Source organism: Choloepus didactylus, chromosome 2 (assembly GCF_015220235.1).
Source record: "Choloepus didactylus isolate mChoDid1 chromosome 2, mChoDid1.pri, whole genome shotgun sequence".
Lineage (NCBI taxonomy): Eukaryota > Metazoa > Chordata > Mammalia > Pilosa > Megalonychidae > Choloepus > Choloepus didactylus.
The window spans coordinates 209,179,719-209,201,701 of NC_051308.1; the positions used below are offsets into that span (position 1 = coordinate 209,179,719).

The 21,983-nt window shown below is 39.8% G+C and overlaps 1 long non-coding RNA gene across 1 annotated transcript; it reads right to left on the bottom strand.

The window, feature by feature from the left end:
* Positions 1 to 1,586: 1,586 nt before the first annotated feature.
* On the bottom strand, positions 1,587 to 19,341 carry LOC119519772. The gene is made up of 3 exons (XR_005214082.1): positions 18,830 to 19,341; positions 17,016 to 17,220; positions 1,587 to 1,644 (listed from the first exon to the last, which is right to left on the bottom strand). It is a non-coding gene; the product is annotated as an uncharacterized LOC119519772 (long non-coding RNA).
* Between the last annotated feature and the right edge of the window lie 2,642 nt (positions 19,342 to 21,983).

Below are 21,983 nucleotides of genomic sequence, written 5' to 3' on the forward strand. Positions count from 1 at the left end.
AAGGGCTACGGGTGGGGGGTGGGAGGAGAGGGAAAAGTTTGGGGGGGCAATAATGACATTTAAAATAGTTAAGGTCTGAAGTTGCCTTTTCTCCCCTCTAAAGTTCAAGTTGTTTTTCTCTACAATCCCACAGCTGCAAGATTAATTTCAAGGTAGTCAGGACGGTGAGGTATGGGGAGGGACACATGAGGAAAATGGCTGGCAGCTTGGTCAAGAGAAAGAAAAGCAATCTTTGTCGAATGCTAAAACACGAATTTTTAAGTATAAAAAAGAAAAATATAGATACATTTCAATTATGACTATCATGCAAATATTCTAAATAAAATATTAGCAAATAGAATCCAACAACACACTAAAGAAATAAGACATGACCAAGCAACATTTTGCCAGGAATGTAAGTTTGATTCAATACCAGAAACTACATTAGCATAATCCATTACATCAAATTCAGGAGGAAAAGCCATATGATCATGCCAATAATCGCTGAAAAGATGTTAATAAACTTCAGCAGTCATTACTAATATATTTATTTAACAAATAGTTATAGAGTTCTTACTGTTTGCCAACTATTGTTCTAATACATATATGAAAAATTGTAAACAAAATAGAGATAGAAGACTACTTAGATATAAGAAAGACTATTTACAAAAAACAATAGCAAATCATATCCTAAATGGTGCAACGCTAAAACCATTTCATTTAAAATTGGAAACTTCCCATCACATTATTTTTTAACATTATCTTGGAGTATTTATTAAATGCAATATTATAAGGAAGCAAACACAAATATTGGAAAAGAAAAGATATTGGGAAAAGAGCTATCTCTTTTTGCTAATGACACGATTAATAACTAGAAAAACCCAGGGGGCTAATAAAAAAATACTGGAGTAATAGGAGAATTTGGTGTGAGGTAGTTGCCTCATAAACAAATACCTACAAAAAATGGGCATCAGAAAAAAGCATCTATGCGGTCGCGTCTACTGCTTCGGGGGGGGGCGGCCGGTTGCTGAACCCTCGGCTCTCGGCGTTGCTCGGAGGGTACCGGCGGCTGGGGCTCTTTCCCGGAGGCGAGGGCGAGGCGGGGGACTTGGCCAGGTCCCCGGCGGTGGCGTGCAAGGTGTGGAGGGCGGCGAGAAGGGAAAGACAAGACACTCTTCCTCCAGTAGGGGTAGAACAAAAGGACCTTTATTCAGGGGTGAGCACAGGTTATATAGGCTGGCATAGAGGGCGGGGGTTGTTACAAGCCAATGCTGAGGGGATAAAGGCTAGGATTGGTTCTGAGAGGGTGCGGAGGTTAGGATTGGTTCTAAGAGGGCGCGGAGGTAGTTTGAAAAGGGGCGGGAGTTGCTCTGGCAACGGTGTCTGGCAACAGTGTATGCGCACTGGTGGTGGCGGGAGTTGCTCTGGCAACGGGGGGTGTGCGAGTAAGATAAGGGGGTGGGGAAAAGGCGGTTCCCTCCGGCAAGCCTCCCCTAACGGTGGTATTTTGGGTGAGGAAATGGGGCCTGCCTCTGGCCTCACTTTCCCAGGCCTGGGGGGCTGTGGAGGGCGCTGTCGCCCATGCCCACCACCCTCCCCAGGGGCGGATCCGGTCCCCTGGCCCAGGCTCGCCAAGTCGAAGCACGTAATCAGTATCCCGCACATCTAGAAAAGAATGGGAACAAGTATTCCATCTTCATTAGCAGTGAGATGCCATAAAATATTTAGAATAAATTTAACAATGGGGAATATAGATGAAGAAAATTAAAATAAAATTATTAAAAGACATAAAACAAGCTTAAAGTAAATGAAAAGGCCTATCATTCTTGGTGAAGATTTGATATTATAAAAATGTCAAATAAAACTTCATTGCAATTCCTATCAGAACTCAATTATTTTGAACTCGATAAAAAGATCTTAAAATTTATATGCAAAAATAAGTGTCCAAGAGGAGACAGGAAAAGTAAAGAAAAGGACAGTGATGGACTTTCCTGACCAGACACCACAACATACTAAAAAGTCACTACAGCCATATATTTATGATACTGGTAGGAGAAATGACAAATAACCCAGTGGAACAGAAGAGGGAATCCAAAAATAGATTCTACTATATGTGAGAATTTATTAAATGATGAAGTTGATAGCTCAATTCAGTAGGAAATTAATTAATTATTAAACAAGTGAAGACCACAGAATTTTAGTATTTATCAACCTGGAAGAAAAAAAAAATGGATCACTATCTTATACCATATTCAGAAATAAATTCCAGTTGGATTAAACCTGTAAATGTAAAAACAGAACAAAAATCTTGCAAGAAAATCCAAGAGTGCATATGTAATTTTACAAAGGGAGAGACACTTTTAACCAAGTCAGAAACCCTAATCAACCTGCTTGACTATATAAAAATTTAAAACTTCTATATGCAAAAGATGCCTTAAGTTGAAACTGACTGTGTGTTAAAACTCCAACTTCCATGTGAGACCAAGGAGGAGATATTTATTTGGTGCAGGATCTATATTTTCTAAACAATATAACTTCTACAGTCAGTTTATTCAAACACCACAGTTACATGAAACTTTGAATAGGAAGTGAGCTATGGTAGGTCTGTATAGGTTAGAGTGAAATAGCAACACATCCCAAAGTAATTTGGGTGGAGAATAAAAATATATATTCAGGGCCCCCCTGAAGAACAGACGGAGGATATGGAAGTGCTGGACTTCCTCACTTGGATTGTTGCTGATGTTCTCACAAACGTTGGGGGCTGGCAGTTTGATGTGCTGAGCCCTCTGTCTTGGGGCTTGCCCCTATGAAGCTTGTTACTGCAAAGGAGAGGCTAAGCCTGCTTATAATTGTGCCTAAGAGTCTCCCCCTGAGCACCTCTTTGTTGCTCAGATGTGGCCCTCTCTCTCTAGCTAAGCCACCTTGGCATGTTATCTCACTGTCCTCCTCCCTACGTGGGACCCGACTCCCAGGGGTGTAAATCTCCCTGGCAACGCAGGATATGACTCCAGGGATGAATCTGGACCCAGCATCGTGGGATTGAGAAATCTTCTTGACCAAAAGGGGGATGCAAAATGAAACGAAATAAAGCTTCAGTGGCTGAGAGATTTCAAATGGAGTCGAAAGATCACTCTGGTGGACATCTTTACGCACTATATAGATAACATCTTTTAGGTTTTAATGTACTGGAATAGCTAGAAGTAAATATCTGAAACTATCAAACTCCAACCCAGTAGCCTTGACTCTTGAAGGTGATTGTATAACAATGTAGATTACAAGGGGTGACAATGTGATTGTGAAAACCTTGTGGATCGCACTCCCTTTATCCAGTGTATGGATGGATGAGTAGAAAAATGGGGACAAAAACTAAATGAAAAATAGGGTGGGATGGGGGGGGCGATGATTTGGGTGTTCTTTTATACTTTTATTTTTTTATTTTTTATTTTTTTAACCCAAAATTTATATCATTAGTTACCAAGTATAAAAACATCTCTCTAATATATTTATTTATTTTTATTTTTTTATCTTCATTTTATTGGGATATATTCACATACCACGCAGTCATACAAAACAAATCGTACATTCGATTGTTCACAGTACCATTACATAGTTAGTTGTACATTCATCACCTAAATCAATCCCTGACACCTTCATTAGCACACACACAAAAATAACAAGAATAATAATTAAAGTGAAAAAGAGCAATTGAAGTAAAAAAGGACACTGCGTACCTTTATCTGTTTGTTTGTTTGTTTCCTTCCCCTATTTTTCTACTCATCCATCCGTAAACTAGACAAAGTGGAGTGTGGTCCTTATGGCTTTCCCAATCCCATTGTCACCCCTCATAAGCTACATTTTTATACAATTGTCTTTGAGATTCATGGGTTCTGGGTTGTAGTTTGATAGTTTCAGGTATCCACCACCAACTACCCCAATTCTTTAGAACCTAAAAAGGGTTGTCTAAATTGTGCGTAAGAGGGCCCACCAGAGTGACCTCTCGGCTCCTTTTGGAGTCTCTGTGCCACTGAAGCTTATTTCATTTCTTTTCACATCCCCGTTTGGTCAAGAAGATGTTCTCCGTCCCACGGTGCCAGGTCTACATTCCTCCCCAGGAGTCATATTCCACGTTGCCTGGGAGATTCACTCCCCTGGGTGTCTGATCCCACATAGGGGGGAGGGCAGTGATTTCACCTTTCAAGTTGGCTTAGCTAGAGAGAGAGGGCCACATCTGAGCAACAAAGAGGCATTCGGGAGGAGGCTCTTAGGCACAATTATAGGGAGGCCTAGCCTCTCCTTTGCAGCAACCGTCTTCCCAAGGGTAAAACCTATGGTAGAGGGCTCAACCCATCAAACCACCAGTCCCCTATGTCTATGGTCATGTTAGCAACCATCGAGGTGGGGTGGGCCAATACCCCTGCATTCTCCACAGGCTCCTCAAGGGGACTCTACATATTCTTTTCCTTGTTTTGTTTTGTTTTTTTTTTAAATCAACTGTATAAAAAAAAATTAAAAAAAAAACATACAATAAAAGAACATTTCAAAGAGACCATAACAAGGGAGTAAGAAAAAGACAACTAACCTAAGATAACTGCTTTAATTCCAACATGTTCCTACTCTACCCCAAGAAAGTTACCTAATATAGTAACATTTCTGTGAACTTGCTCCTACTATATCCATCAGAAATTAACAGACCCTAGTCATTCCTGGGCATCCCCAGAACGTTAAATACCTTCTCTGTTCTTGGATTCTTGTTCCCCCTTTCTTAATTGCTCTCTATTTCTAGTTCCCCTACATTCTACATTATAAACCATTTGTTTTACATTTTTCAAAGTTCACATTAGTGGTAGCATATAATATTTCTCTTTTTGTGCCTGGCTTATTTCACTCAGCATTATATCTTCAAGGTTCATCCATATTGTCATATGTTTCACGAGATCGTTCCTTCTTACTGGCGTATAGTATTCCATCGTGTGTATATACCACATTTTATTTATCCACTCATCTGTTGCAGGACATTTGGGTTGTTTCCATCTCTTGGCAATTGTGAATAACGCTGCTATGAACATTGGCGTGCAGATATCTGTTCGTGTCACTGCTTTCCGATCTTCCGGGTATATACCGAGAAGTGCAATCGCTGGATCGCATGGTAACTCTATATCTAGTTTTCTAAGGAACTGCCAGACTGACTTCCAGAGTGGCTGAACCACCAACAATGAATAAGAGTTCCAATTTCTCCACATCCCCTCCAGCATTTGTAGTTTCCTGTTTGTTTAATGGCAGCCATTCTAACCGGTGTTAGATGGTATCTCATTGTGGTCTTAATTTGCATCTCTCTAATAGCTAGTGAAGCTGAACATTTTTTCATGTGTTTCTTGGCCATTTGTATTTCCTCTTCAGAGAACTGTCTTTTCATATCTTTTGCCCATTTTATAATTGGGCCATCTGTACTATTGTCATTGAGTTGTAGGATTTCTTTATATATGCAAGATATCAGTCTTTTGTCAGATACATGGTTTCCAAAAATTTTTTCCCATTGAGTTGGCTGCCTCTTTACCTTTTTGAGAAATTCCTTTGAGGTGCAGAAACTTCTAAGCTTGAGGAGTTCCCATTTATCTATTTTTTCTTTTGTTGCTTGTGCTTTGGGTGTAAAGTCTAGGAGGTGGCCGCCTAATACAAGGTCTTGAAGGTGTTTTCCTACATTATCTTCTAGGAGTTTTATGGTACTTTCTTTTATATTGAGATCTTTGGTCCATTTTGAGTTAATTTTTGTGTAGGGGGTGAGGTAGGGGTCCTCTTTCATTCTTTTGGATATGGATATCCAACTCTCCCAGCCCCATTTGTTGAAAACACCATTATGACTCAGTTCAGTGACTTTGGGGACCTTATCAAAGATCAGTCGGCCATAGATCTGAGGGTCTATCTCCGAATTCTCAATTCGATTCCATTGATCTATATGTCTATCTTTGTGCCAGTACCATGCTGTTTTGGCAACTGTGGCTTTATAATAAGCTTCAAAGTCAGGGAGTGTAAGTCCTCCCACTTCGTTTTTCTTTTTTAGAGTGTCTTTAGCAATTCGAGGCATCTTCCCTTTCCAACTAAATTTGATAACTAGCTTTTCCAAGTCTGCAAAGTAGGTTGTTGGAATTTTGATTGGGATTGCATTGAATCTGTAGATGAGTTTGGGTAGAATTGACATCTTAATGACATTTAGCCTTCCTGTCTATGAACATGTAATATTTTTCCATCTTTTAAGGTCCCCTTCTATTTCTTTTAGTAGAGTTACGTAGTTTTCTTTGTATAGGTCTTTTCCATCTTTGGTTAAGTTTATTCCTAGGTACTTGATTTTTTTAGTTGCTATTGAAAATGGTATCTTTTTCTTGAGTGTCTCTTCAGTTTGTTCATTTCTACCATATAGAAAAATTACTGACTTATGTGCATTAATCTTGTATCCCGCTACTTTGCTAAATTTGTTTATTAGCTCTAGTAGCTCTGTCATCGATTTCTCAGGGTTTTCCAGATATAAGATCATATCATCTGCAGACAATGACAGTTTTACTTCTTCTTTTCCAATTTGGATGCCTTTTATTTCTTTGTCTTGCTGGATTGTCCTGGCTAGCACTTCCAGCACAATGTTGAATAACAGTGGTGACAGTGGGCATCCTTGTCTTGTTCCTGATCTTAGAGGGAAGGCTTTCAGTCTCTCACCATTGAGTACTATGCTGGCTGTGGGTTTTTCATATATGCTCTTTATCATGTTGAGGAAGTTTCCTTCAATTCCTACCTTTTGAAGTGTTTTTATCAAAAACTGATATTGGATTTTGTGAAATGCTTTTTCAGCATCTATTGAGATGATCATTTGATTTTTCCCTTTTGACTTGTTAATGTGTTGTAATACATTGATTGATTTTCTTATGTTGAACCATCCTTGCATGCCTGGAATGAACCCCACTTGGTCATGGTGTATGATTTTTTAAATGTGTCTTTGGATTCGATTTGCAAGTATTTTGTTGAGGATTTTTGCATCTATATTCATTAGGGAGATTGGCCGGTAGTTTTCCTTTTTTGTAGCATCTTTGCCTGGTTTTGGTATTAGATTGATGTTAGCTTCATAAAATGAGTTAGGTAGTGTTCCATTTTCTTCAATGTTTTGAAAGAGTTTGAGTAAGATTGGTGTCAGTTCTTTCTGGAAAGTTTGGTAGAATTCCCCTGTGAAGCCATCTGGCCCTGGGCATTTATTTGTGGGAAGATTTTTGATGACTGATTGGATCTCTTTGCTTGTGATGGGTTGATTGAGGTCTTCTGTTTCTTCTCTGGTCAGTCTAGGTTGTTCATATGTTTCCACAAAATTGTCCATTTCCTCTACATTATCCAGTTTGTTGCCATACAGTTGTTCATAGTATCCTCTTATACTTTTTTTATTTTCTTCAGGATCTGCAGTTATGTCACCTTTTTCATTCATTATTTTGTTTATATGGGTCTTCTCTCTTTTTGATTTTGTCAGTCTAGCTAGGGACTTGTCAATCTTGTTGATCTTCTCAAAGAACCAACTTTTGGTGATATTTATCCTCTCTATTGTTTTTTTGTTCTCTATGTCATTTATTTCTGCTTTAATCCTTGTTATTTCTTTTCTTCTACTTGGTTTAGCATTGGTTTGCTGTTCATTTTCTAGCTTCTTCAGTTGATCCATTAGTTCTTTGATTTTGGCTCTTTCTTCCTTTTTAATATATGCGTTTAGTGCTATAAATTTTCCCCTCAGTACTGCTTTCGCTGCATCCCATAGGTTTTGGTATGTTGTGTTCTCATTTTCATTTGCCTCTATATATTTAGCAATTTCTCTTGCTATTTCTTCTTTAACCCACTGATTGTTTAGGAGTGTGTTGTTTAACCTCCAGGTATTTGTGAATTTTCTAAGTCTCTGATGGTTATTGACTTCTAATTGTATTCCATTGTGGTCAGAGAATGTGCTTTGAATAATTTCAATCTTTCTAAATTTATTGAGGCTTGTTTTATGTCCCAGCATATGATCTATTCTGGAGAAAGTTCCGTGAGCACTAGAAAAGTATGTGTATCCTGGTGATTTGGGATGTAATGTTCTGTATATGTCTGTTGAATCTAATTCAATTATCAGATTGTTTAGGTTTTCAATTTTCCTATTGGTCTTCTGTCTGGTTGATCTATCTACAGGAGAGAGTGATGTGTTGAAGTCTCCCACAATTATTGTGGAAACATCAATTGCTTCCTTTAGTTTTGCCAGTGTTTCTCTCATGTATTTTGTGGCACCTTGATTGGGTGCATAGACATTTACGATTGTTATTTCTTCTTGTTGAATTGCCCCTTTTATTAGTATGTAGTGGCCTTCTTTGTCTCTCAAAACATCCCTGCATTTGAAGTCTATTTTATCTGAGATTAATATTGCTACACCTGCTTTCTTTTGGCTGTAGCTTGCATGAAATATTTTTTCCATCCTTTCACTTTCAATTTCTTTGTGTCCCTGTGTCTAAGATGAGTCTCTTGCATGCAACATATTGATGGTTCATTTTTTTTGATCCATTCTGCGAATCTATATCTTTTAATTGGGGAGTTTAATCCATTTACATTCAATGTTATAACCATGAAGGCATTTCTTGAATCAGCCATCTTCCTTTGGTTTATGTTTGTCATATATATTTTTCCCCTCTCTCTATTAATATCCTTTATTGTACCCATACCGAATCTCTTTAGTACTGAACCTTTCTCCAAGTCTCTCTGTTCTTTCTGTTTCTCTGTCTGTAGGGCTCCCTTTAGTATCTGCAGTAGGGCAGGTCTCTTGTTAGCAAATTCTCTCAGCATTTGTTTGTCTGTGAAAAATTTAAGCTCTCCCTCAAATTTGAAGGAGAGCTTTGCTGGATAAAGTATCCTTGGTTGGAAATTTTTCTCACTCAGAATTTTAAATATATCGTGCCACTGCCTTCTTGCCTCCATGGTGGCTGCTGAGTAGTCACTACTTAGTCTTATGCTGTTTCCTTTGTATGTGGTGAACTGCTTTTCTCTTGCTGCTTTCAGAACTTGCTCCTTCTCTTCCATGTTTGACAGTGTGATCAGAATATGCCTTGGAGTGGTTTTATTTGGATTTATTCTATTTGGAGTTCGCTGAGCATTTATGATTTGTGTATTTATGTTGTTTAGAAGATTTGGGAAGTTTTCCCCAACAATTTCTTTGAATACTCTTCCTAGACCTTTACCCTTTTCTTCCCCTTCTGGAACACCAATGAGTCTTATATCCGGACGTTTTATATTATCTGTCATATCCCTGAGGTCTGTTTCAATTTTTTCAATTTTTTCCCCATTCTTTCTTTTATGGTTTCATTTTCCATTCTGTCATCTTCCAGGTCACTGATTCGTTGTTCAACTTCCTCTAGTCTTGTACTATGAGTGTCCAGAATCTTTTTAATTTGGTCAACAGTTTCTTTAATTTCCATAAGATCATCCATTTTTTTATTTAGTCTTGCAATGTCTTCTTTATGCTCTTCTAGGGTCTTCTTGATATCCTTTGTATCCCGTACTATTGTCTCATTGTTCATCTTTAGTTCTTTGAGTAGCTGCTCTAGGTGCTGTGTCTCCTCTGAACTTTTGATTTGGGTGCTTGGGCTTGGGTTATCCATATCGTCTGTTTTTTTCATATGCTATATAATTTTCTGTTGTTTTTGGCCTCTTGGCATTTGCTTAACTTTTTAGGGTTCTTTTAGGATTTGTCGACCAATTGAATTCCTTATCTCTAATTTATCAGATCTATAGCTTCGTGGAGTACACTTTCTCTAACTAACCAGCGGGTGGCGTCCACGGGCCACCTGTTCTCCACAAGCCAGTTCTCCCCTGCTTTGCCTTTGTGGTGAGTGGGGGAGTGAGTCTTGTGGGGTCCAATTGGTGTACCAAGTTTGCATGTGTAGTTGGTGTTGCCCGCCCTGTATATGGGGCGTGTTTCTGGGCAGTCAAGGAGAGGGGGTGGCTCTAACAATCAAATCTCCCTTGTGATCCTGGAGTTTTAAAGCTGCTGCAATAGTCTAATCCTTCAGTTCAGTCCTGCCACAGTTTGTCTCTGCCACTGACCCGCAAGTCCTTGGTATTGGCGTATGGCTCCTGAGACTTGTGAGTGGGTCCCTCTTCCAGGCCGTGCACCCCCTGGTCCTCTGTTGAGGGATGACTGTACTATGTCACAGGTGAGTGCCATCCCCCCAGGGCGGTTCTGGGCTGCTGGGCTGTGTAGGGAGGCTCCCAGTCTGCTGAAATAATGGCTGAATGGGGCTTTGTTAATTCACACTGCTCCACCTTCCCAACTCTGGGACAATCAACTGAGGTTGCAGGGAAGGCTAATGTCCATGCCCAGTTTTGTGGAGTGTGCCTGTTATTTGAAGCACTTCTGTCACATTGGGTTGTCTGGGGCAGCTCTGGGCTATGGGGCTGGCGATGGGCAGGAGTGTTTCCTGTCCACCAGGATGATGGCTGTGAGCGGACACCCCCCTTTTCTTAGGAAGTTGTGGTGTTTAGTGAATTTTCTCAGCCACTGGATTATTGCCTTTTGTCTCAGAGCTCTCTTAGTTCTGCTCTTGTCTTGACCTGCCCAAATTGCAAGTCTTTGAAGCTTTCTGTATTGGGCTTCTTAGAGTAATTGTTAAGAAAGAAGGATTAAAAAAAAAAAAAATGCCCTCCTCGCAGATCTAATTGGTTATTGAAATGCTAAGAGACAAAGCAATTAGGGCCATTAAGGAAAGGTCCACAGGGCAGAGAGATCAGCTTTTCTTCAGGATTTGCATATGAGCCTCAGGGCCTGAGCTCTGCCCTTCCCCTTTCTATGTTCACCAGAACTCCAAAAATCCTCCGCTTTTATTTTGAGTTTTTCGTGCTGTTTTTTTCTATGCCTGTCTCCTCCCTGCTGGGCTGGGTGCTCTCAGATTCTCTGGTGTCTGGTCTCAGTCTATCTATGGTTGGAGTTTGGATCAGTAGAATGAGTTTCCGATAAGGGCTGCCACTGCAGTTTTCCCTTCTTCCGGGAGCTGACAGCCCCTCCTCCCACGGGACTGAGCCTGGCAGGGAGGGGTGCGGGTCCGCTGGCCACAAAAACTTACAGATTTCGCTGATCTCAGCAGTTCCACGTTTTCATGAATGTTGTATGAAGTATGCCCAAAGTCAGATTGCTCTGTGGTGTCCAGTCCACGCAGTTCCTGGCTTTCTACCTACTTTCCTGGAGAAGTAACTAAAACATACAGCTCACCAGTCCGCCATCTTGCCCTGCCTCCTCTACTTTTATTTTTTATTCTGTTTCTTTCTGGTGTAAGGAAAATGTTCAAAAAATAGATTGGGTTGATGAACGCACAACTGTCTGATGGTACTATGAACAGTTACTTGTACACCATGGATGACTGTATGTATGTGAATATATCTCAATAAAACTGAATTTTAAAAATTAAGGTAACACACACACACACACACAAAAGGGTGTCTTAAATAAAGTCAACGTACAGATGATACATCTGGAAAATATTTTTGGACATTTTTTTAAAAATAGATTTGTATCACATCCCACGCTGCTCTACTTCTGTGGTTTTCAATGTACATGATGATTTTTCATTTTAATGCCAAATCACCCTACAGTTTTTAAGACATTTAAAATAGCAATTAAACTCAATGCATCCTTTATCAACAGTGCATACAATTAACTGATACTTGGGCACTCACAGGCAATGAAAACATCATGACTGCTGATTTTAGGTCTGCTTCAGCTCCCTAAATAATGGGCAGAGGGGAGAAAGAAAATAACTTGATAGGAAAATGGCAAAGGATATGACTAGCCAATTCACAGAAGAGAAATTCAAATAGTTGACAAGCATATGAAAAGACAGTCAAGATGTACAAATTAACATGAATAGTGATATGCCATTTTAGGCTAAAACTAGCCAGAAATAAGAACTGTAACAACTATTGCAAGTTCAGAAATGTAGGGAGAGAATATTCAGCTATTCACCTTCCAGTGGGCATTTACTTCCTTATTTTTTTTGCCAATAGAAGCAGTTCTGAAATAATCATCTTAGCCTTTTAAAAAGAATCAATTAGAGCTATACTATCACTTGGCAGGATGTCCATGAGATATTTTTAAGTCAGAACACCAAGCTGTAGAAAAGTTTATGCATTAGATTAAACCACATGAACCTTCTGATATTTAACCAATTTTGACATACAAAAAGGGCAATTTCACATTAATCAGTCTAGTAATTATCCCACAAATATATATATATATATGTATACATATATTTGTGTTCATGTATCTGTATGTGTGTGTGTGTGTGTTGTATGTTGGTAAGAATTATCTGAATATAGAGAAAAATATGTACTAGGTTCCAAAAATGTATACTAGGTTCCATAACATGTTCTCAAAGCTGGCTATTATTATATAACACTGAGCTTGAACTGGGGACCTATGCCAAATGATGTTGGCTGCATCATATTGAAGCTCACAACTCCCTTTTTTATTTCAATAAATACATTTGAAAAGAAAACAATTTGTCTACTGTAAATAGGAAATAAAAAAAGAAATACAATGAAAATACTAATACGAGAAATTAAACTTTTAAACAAAATTTACAATTAAATCACAGTACATCCAATCAATTTACAAAAGTGCATATCTGAAAATAAGTTTCTCAATGAGAAGAATAGAATGGCTTCTCAATTTAAAAGGGGGACTATGTTTTACTTGCTGTCACTTATTTTAAAATAAAAGTGGACTTCTGTATTAATAATGTTTCCATTTTTCAGTTTTGATATGAACCAGAACTGGAAATCCTAACTCACATGCGTGCATTAATGTGAAAGGGTGAAAATATACCACCCTGCATACTCTGATAAAATTAAACTAATCAATATTATGAGAAATTTTTGTTTAATAAACTATTATTTTTATAGGCCACCTAATACAATATCTAAAATCTGTTCTTCAAATTGTGTCAAGTTACTTCACTGTGTCTAAATAGATACTGGGAAAAGGGCTCCTTATCTATTTATCTCTGCCATCAGATTCAGGAAACCTCTATGAAGACATTCTATCAAGTCTTTCAGTGTCTTCTCATAATCTTCAAAATATAGTTTTAGGAAATAGTTCAAGTGAATTAATAACTTCAAACTACCACAAACGGAATGAATGTATTTTGCATATGGAAAGAATGTATATTTTTTGGGATCCAGAGGGTGGATTGTGGTAGTTTGAAGTTGTTCATGCCCAGAAAAGACCATTGTGCAAGTTTGAATGTATTATGTCCCTCAAAATGCCATTATCTTTGATGCAATCTCATGTGGGCAGACATATTAGTGTTGATTAGATTGTAATTCTTGATTGAGTGTTTCCATGGAGATTCGACCCACCCAACTGTAGATCATAACTCTGATTGGATAATTTCCATGGAGGCATGGCCCTGCCCATTAGCTTGGGCCTTGATTAGTTTACTGGAGCACTATATAAGCTCAGACAGAAGGAGCAAGCTTGCTACAGCCAAGAGGGACACTTTGAGGAATGCACAGGAGCTGAGAGAGTAGCTGCAGCTGAGAGACACATTTTAAAGACAGCCATTGGAAGCTGACACTGACATTTTGGAGAATGCCATTTTGAAACACAACCTGGGAGCAAGCAGTCACCAGCCACTTGCCTTCCCAGCTAACAGAGGTTTTCCAGATGCCATTGGCCATCCTACAGTGAAGGAACCCAATTGTTGATGCCTTACCTTGGATACTTTATGGCCTTAAGACTAACTTTGTAACCAAATAAACCCCCTTTATAAAAGCCAATCCATTTCTGGTGTTTTGCATTCTGGCAGCATTAGCAAACTGGAACAATCATGTTCAGAAATGATCAGCTAATCCATTCCTGTGGGTGTAGACCTATTGTGGGTGAGACCTTTTGATTAGGTTATTTCAGTTGGGGAGTTCCCCAGAGTGGGTCTTAATCCTCTTACTGGAGTCCTTTATAAAAGGAAAAACACCCAGAGAAGCTAAGAGATGAAATTCAGAGAAGCACCCAGAGAAGCTGAGAGATGGAGCAGCCAGAAGCTGAAAGTAATGAAACCCAGGAGAGAAGGACCGGCAGACCCTGCAACATGCCTTCCCATGTGACAGAGGAGCCCAAGCTTGTCAGTAGCCATCCTTTAGAGTTCAGGCATTGCCCTGCTTATGCTTGATCTGGACATTTTTCATGGCTTCAGAACTGTAAACTTGTAAGCTAATAAATCCCCATTGTAAAAGCCAACCCATTTCTGGTATATTGCATTCTGGCAGCTTTAGCAAACCAAAAAAAAAAAAAACAAAAAAAAAAACAACATTCAAACAACAGTAGGAACCCAACTCACAATTATAAAAAGGTAACCTCTGACTCCAATTACACAACTTTACAGTTTAATGCACTTGATCTCTCAAGTAGAAAATTGGTTTAAACTTTCCCTTGTGGTACTGAATTTAGATTGTTCTGTTCTAGGGACACATTTTGCTAAAGCTGTTTGCTAAAGTTGTGGTTATGCAAAATACCAGAAATGGATTGGCTTTTATAAAGGGGATTTATTAGGTTACAGATTTGCAGTTCTAAGGCCATAAAAGTGTCCAAACTAAGGCATCAACAAGAGGATACCTTCATGGAGGAAAGGCCAATGGCATCCAGAACACCTCTGTCAGCTGGGCAGGCACCTGGCTGGCATCTGCTGGTCCTTTGCTCCTGGGTTGTGTTTCAAAATGGCTTTCTCCAAAATGTCTCTGGGCTTCTGTCTCTCTTAGCTTCTCTCTCTCAGCTCCTGTGCATCCTTGCTTGTTCCCCCAGGGCATTTTTTCTCTAAGTGGCTGGGGGTCCTCTCTTTTTTGCTTCTCTGGGGCAAACTCTGGGCTTCATTTCTTAGCTTAGCATCTCCAAACATCTTTCTGTCTGCATCTCCAAGTGTCTCGGTCTGTCAGCCCCTGAGCTCTCTTAAGGACTCCAGTAAACTAATCAAGACCCAACTTGAATGGGAGGGGTCACACCTCCATGGAAATAATATAATCAAAAGTTCTCACCAGCAGTTGGGTGGGTCGCATCACCACGGAAACAACCTAATCAAAAGATTCCACACATAATAAATATGTACCCAGAAGGTTGGATTAAAAGAACATGGCTTTTGTAGGGGACATAATAGATTCAAGCAGCACACACATTTATCTCACAAGATATTCTAATTTGCAAAGCCAGAGCCAGTTAGGCACATGCTCTCACAAAGTTAATGAGATCCAGAAAGATGAAGTTATTTTAGCATCTTGGAGAGACAAATAAGGATTCTTCTGAGGGAAAACCAAGGAGCTTCTGAATGAAACAGAAGCCATTTGGAATTGTGTCTTATCTCTTCGTGGAACTGAAAAAAGAGAGAATTCAGAGACCTGCTCTTATATGACTGACAATTTTAATACTGTAGAATTGTTAGATATTTGTCTTAAATCTTCATGCACATTTTGAGTTGAAGGTTCTCCCTGGGCATAATCAGTAAAATTTACCCAACTGTTCACATTTCTATTACAATCTTCAACCTTCTCCGTTAAAATATCATTTCTGCCATTGATTCGTGATAGGCTGTGGAGTGAGTTCTATACGGTGTGTCGTGGGAACACAGGCTCAGGCAAAACAGAAATTTCAGCAAATGACCACTTTGTTACCTATACAGCACAAAGGATCCAAAAGAGAGGTGAAGAAACCCAAACATGGCTGATCCCCTGGAGAGGCAAACTGCTGCTCAGGTCAGCGGCTCCACGTGCCCCACTTTGCATCCCCGTGTTGCCCAAGAGATGGGTATCTATTCACCACAGGAGGGGGCCCTGCCACCAAGCAAAAAAGCAAGTATCAAGCAAGTTTTGTGCAGAATTCCCCCCTGGCAAGGAGCTAGGGCTGCTTGTTTCTAGTTTCGGGTTCAAGGTACGGTCAGGCTGTTCCATTAGACCGCAGGTCTCTCCCAGGCTGCGAACTGGAAACATATCGAAACATCTGCACACAAACAAGCAAGAGGGGAAAAGGAGGGGTATAGGCGAGGGCTGGGAGATGGCCTCTGAGTGTGTCTGTGACTTCCTCAGGCAAGGGTCAAAAGGAAATTAACACTATCAATAATGACAGACTGAGGCTAAATTTACAATTACATATCCTTCTACATATTTTCCATAGCAAACAACTGTCAACTTCCAGCAAAGGAATACTGAAAAGAATGCAGAAGGAGTCCAGACTAGTTTAGTATCTTCTATTCTATATCCATGCTTCCAAGTAATTATGATGGAAAGCTTAGTACAGTAGCCAGTGCTGTTCATCCCTTGTGCATATCCTTTAGACCTTCCAGGAGCTGCCAGCTGCCAAGATCTGTATCTCTGTGCCTGAAGCTGGGTTGGCCCAGATGCCAAGGAGTTAATCCTGACACACACACCCCTCTAATCATCCCTCAACCATTGTCTCTTGGAAGTCCATATATAAACACCCAGCCTGCTCACCCCTGGGTGGCATGATTCTGAGGGGTGTATTTTGCAAAATTTCCCAGACTTTCACTGACAGAAAGCCCCAGTTTCCTACAATCATATCTGGCTCAATAGTAAAGCTTTTCCCAGCTATTTTCCTGTCCATGTCTTGCTTACCCACTTCCCTATTGGTACTTCCTATGTTTCCCAAATAAACTACTCACACTCCAATCCTTGTCTCAGGATCTGCCTCTGAGAGAACCAGAATCAGACAGTTACTGAATATGTCAACAATGAGCCTGTAAGTTAGTCCTTGAAAGTGGGTTATCATGCCTTACCAGCCCTACATTACCTTCATCCCAGGCAATATCCTTGAAATTTCATGTTTAATGTACCAGTTGTATTTTTTTTTAGTATATATTAGAAATAAATATGTAGGTAATTCATCAAGGTGTATATTTATGATTCATGTACTTTTCTATATGTAGGGTATATTTCAGTTAAAAAGTTAAAAAGATAAATACATGGAAATTTAAATCATCTTTCAGAGTCACAATCACCCCTACCTCTGAGCCTCTGCTTCCAGTGAATTCAATATCATCTTATTAAACCACTTGAATACTCCAGAATTTTACTGGAGTCCTTCTTTCTCTTCAAACGATCAACCTTCACCAACACATGAGGATAAACAAAGCTATTCTCTCTTCTTGTGTCCTCTCTTGAGCCTCTTGAAGCTCTTGGTTTCACTGGGGTGGGTTCTCCCTCTCCATCCTGGGAGAAAATGGTGCAGAAAAAAGCTCTCTTCATCTTGCTTCCCTTAAGTTTCCACAAAATTAATAGCCCAGACAGCACAGCTTTATGCTAATTTTTATAGAAGGGTCAGGAAAATTTCAGAATTAAGATTGTAGCTAATTGGACTGTCTTTTAAGGGAAAGTGTTCAGTGACGTGGGACTTCACAAGGACTGTAGTCAGAATCCTTAGCTCTCGGGTGCCCTTTTCTTCGAGGCTCTCAGTCTGCAGCTCCCTTCCTTGGGAAACACCCCTTTGCAAAGGCAGGGTCTCATCCCCTGGACTTCCTCCCTGGTCTCAGTCTTGGGGTCCTGAATTCTAGTTAAAGGGAACATATTGAACATGAGCATTTAGCTCTACTCCCTCCCCAAACCCTATCAAAACTGCATAAACAGGGATTTAAAACCAAAGGCATAAACCAACAGTGACAAATTGAATGGAAAAGGAGAGACAACACAGTTTTGGAAACTGGAATGCAGACAGATGAGTGCTGACGGACTTAGGAATTCTGAAAAAGCAAGCAATGGAGAAAGCCAAGAAGCCACACAATTTACATGGCAGAATCCCAAAAGGCACAGAAATTGGTTACCTGAGGTAATGTGGAATGAAATGTATTGAAAATGTGTAAATGTGGAATGAAAGTGAGGCTAAAAACAGAATATCAGTTGCAAATCTGTTGAAGAAGCAGTTAGATTCCCAGCATCCCTACACTACTCTATTCAGTCGGATGATTGTCCTTCTTTTACCTCTGCAATCTCAGGACAGGATAATACAGGGCATTCTCTGAACTGAGGGACACCAGGCACAGCTGAGGACAGGGAACTATGCTGAGAACAGTGTGAGTGTGTGTGTGTGTGTGGGGGGGGGTTGGAAGAGGGATGAAGGGTGTGAAAGGAGAAGGATAAATGAAAGTTTACACACTGAACTTGAGACTCCCAACCTTCTTCCCAGAATTCTCCCACCCAGGTCTCTATTCTCTGGGCAGCAGATTTAAAGAAACTCCTCCAGCAAATCTAGTCAGTCTAAGGGAAAAGATCTAGGGCTACTGACATTGGAGGCCCCCCAAGGATGTGGCCCAGCTAGACCACCATTCAATTCATGATGGGCAGCTCATGAATTGGCAACTGGGGTCTCAGGATCAGAGGTTCAACACCTACCACAGCCCAGTAGGGGAAATAGTTATTTGCCAAAGGGGGCATAGTTTTGAAAACCATAGTTGCCTCCTTTGTGATTCTCATGTTAGGGCTTGTAAAAGGATATTATACAGCATCCTAATCTGCTACCGATCTACTGAATCATAAGGGCTGAGGACAGGGCTGTCTATCCTGAACAAGAAGAGACTTTTGTCATTCTGGGCTCCAGGCAGCTGGAGGCAGCTTTTCAGGTCACCCAAAATATCAGTTGAGCCAACACAGACCCAAAGATGATATATACGCTTCATAAATACAAAGAGACTCACCAACTATTGTATTTCTTTCTTAATAGAAGGGGTAAAAAGTTCAGCAACTTGTGCCTCACATTGAAAGTGTTTTCCCAACATACCTCAAATAACCCATAATGTGGCAGGACTCATTAAAGTCATATGATTACCTGTTACTTCCTGCTTAATCAGCAATCGTTATTTCCTACAGCTTCCATTAGTCAGGGATTCAGACAGAGCATAGTGCAGATGGCTTCTCTTTGCTCCGTGTCGTCTGGGGCCTACCTGGAAGACTCAAGGCAGAGAGAAAACCATCTGAGGGTTTATTCGTTACCACATGGACCCCACTGGGACTGTCGGCCAGTGCATACATGACCTCTCCCCGTAGCCTGGGCTTAATGGTGGCTGGGTTCCAAGGGCAAGAATCCTGAGAGAGAGAGCGAGTCATGAGGAAGTCATATTGCCTTTTTTGTAACCTAGCCTTAAAAGTGACATAGTGTCATTTCTGCTGCATTCTCTTAGTCAAGGCAGTTACAACAGTCTACTCATGTTCAAGGGAAGAGAAAATACACCCCACCTTTTTTTAAAATGCATTTTTATTGCGAACTTTAACATATAAACATAACAGTGATAACTTTCAAAGTATGATTCAACAAGCAGCTAGAGAGCAAATCTCAAAGAATGTCATGGGTCACTTCTCCACAACTTCAGCTATTTCCATTGTTGTAAAATATAACATACATACAGAAAGGTGTTAACTCTCAATGTATAGCTCAACAAGCAGTTACATAGATAATTCCAAAAATTGTTATGGGTTGCAGTTACACAGTTTCAGTTCTTTCCTTATTATGCAATATAGAGTATATACAGAAAGGTAAAGACTTTCAAAGCACAATTCAATGAGTAGTTATAGAGCAAATTTCAAAGGATGTTATAGGTTACAGTTCCACCATGTCATTTGCCTCCTTCCAGCTTTTCCAACACCCCAGCATCTATATAGATAGATAGATAGATAGATAGATAGATTTATATATTTATATAAAGTTTCAGTGTTCATAGACCTTTGTTTAATCTTTTCTTGTTTGTTGCTACCCTTTCCTCTCACTTAATCTCTTTTTCCATCTTCAGGGGTATCTAGGAAGTGAGCACCCTGACTTGTTCATATTGAAAGGGAGGGTCGACAGCATGGGGAAGGGGGCTGCATCTGATTGTTGTTCTTAAAGAGGCTGTTGCCTCTGGGTTTTACGACTTCTTGTCTGGCATAGGAACACTCTGGTGGATTTAAATTTCTGAGAGATAAAACTTAGTGAGTGAATCTTTTATAGAATCTCAGGTAGGGACCTAGGAATTTACACCCCACCTTTTGATGGAAGAATGTCAATGACACATTGTAAAATGAGCACATGGTATGGGATATGTATTGATGCAATCATCCTTGGGAAATACAGGATAGACCCTCCTCCTAAATTGCTATGTGAATAGCTGTATACCAGGTGCCAGGCACTATCTTGATTTGATTCACTAGGGAAATGACTTCTGGAACAGCAACTGACATGGGCACCACCACCTGATTGGGTTTATGATAATCCATCATCATTTTCCCAAACCCATCCATTTCTGCACCAGCCAGACTGACAAGTTAATGGAGATGTGATAGGACTCACCACTGCTCCATCTAAGTCTTTAATAACTTAAACTTCAATAACACTAATCTCTGCAATTTCCTCCAGAGATACAGTGCTGCCATTGATTTATTATTTGGGCAGGGAAGAGCTCTAGGAATTTCCTCTTTTTCATTGCTTTCTTAACCCTTACTTCACAGGTCAGTAAGTCATTGTTGGGATTCTATCAGTTGCTAAGGACATCTTTTGCAAGCAGACACTCGGGAACGTGAGGAACTACTTTTGGAGGTGTTTAAGGTTCCCTGGGCCTACTGTGAGGTGGACTTTAGGTCAAAACTCCATCGTTACCTGATCCCCCAAATTCCCCATCCTGACAAGTGGACAATGACTTCTTGGGTACCCAGGAATTAGTGATAGCTAACATTCTGTGTCCAATTGTTGTCCAAATGTTTGTGTAGTTTCCCCAGAGTACAGTTAACCAGATACAATAGTAATGGGTCCCTTTGGGGAAGGCCAGGAAGAAGATGTACATTAGGCACTTATAGGGCTTTTATAAACTCCCTCCCCAAGGATAGCTGGGCTTCCCATTATTCAGTAGGTTCTGGATCTGTGAACTGGCTCAGGTCTAGTAATAGAATGAATATAAGGCTACATTTCTATCTTGATGACCTCTGTCTCCAAACCTAGAGAAATTTTGGTCATACAGATCAAGTAGGACTTCAATGAGCTTACATTGATCTGAGACTCTCTCTTCAATTCACCCCCTCAAAGATTTTGTTATCCATTGATTACCACAAACTGCAGGTTGACTGGTAAGGGAGAAATGCCCACTGTTAAAGGCTTCTATTGGAAACATCTCCAATGAAAATAGGCAGTACACTTTCACCAGCATTCTTGACCTATAGATAACACCTACTAAATCATGTTTTAATGATTCTAGTACTTCTGTAACAGAGAATGCCTCATGCCTTCAATAAAGGGAATGTCTTCTACTAGAGGCAGATTGGGAAAAAGGATGACATATTTTGTAAATTCATTCCAGAATTGCTCAGATTTTGGATTTCTTTCTTAGCTACAAAGGAATTTCCATCAACTCAGCTTTTAGGATGGGCCAATGTTATATTCAGATTTGTCTATTTAAAAAATGCCCAGCTGCTGGATCCAGGACATTACATCCAAAATCTGACGTAGGTGCACTCATATCAAGAAATACTGCTAGATCTTAAATTACATTTTTCCTTTCTTGATTGAGCATCCTCATATTTTCAGACAAATTCCTCAGATTTTTGCCAGTGAGTAAATAAGCCTACTCCTCTGGGTGTGTTTTGATTCCTGATGTGATATGATGTACCCAAAATGACCTATGAGATATTCTTGCAAAAAAATATTTAGCCTGAATCTAATCAAACCTCTAGACCAAACTTCCAGTTTTTAGGAAACATGGGGATGGAGGACACAATCGGACAGATAAAAAACATAAAATGTAAAACTTTCTATCAAACAATTGGCTTGAGCTCTTCAAAAAGTCAACATCATGAGGGAAAAAAGTTAGGTGCTCTGTTCTAAGCTAAAATAAATCAAATAGACATAATAACCAGATGCAATGCATAAACCTAAATTAGATCCTGGTTTTAAAAAAAAAGCAGCAAAAATAATTCTTGGGATAACTGGCAAAGATTGAAAATGGACTGAGTTTTAGATT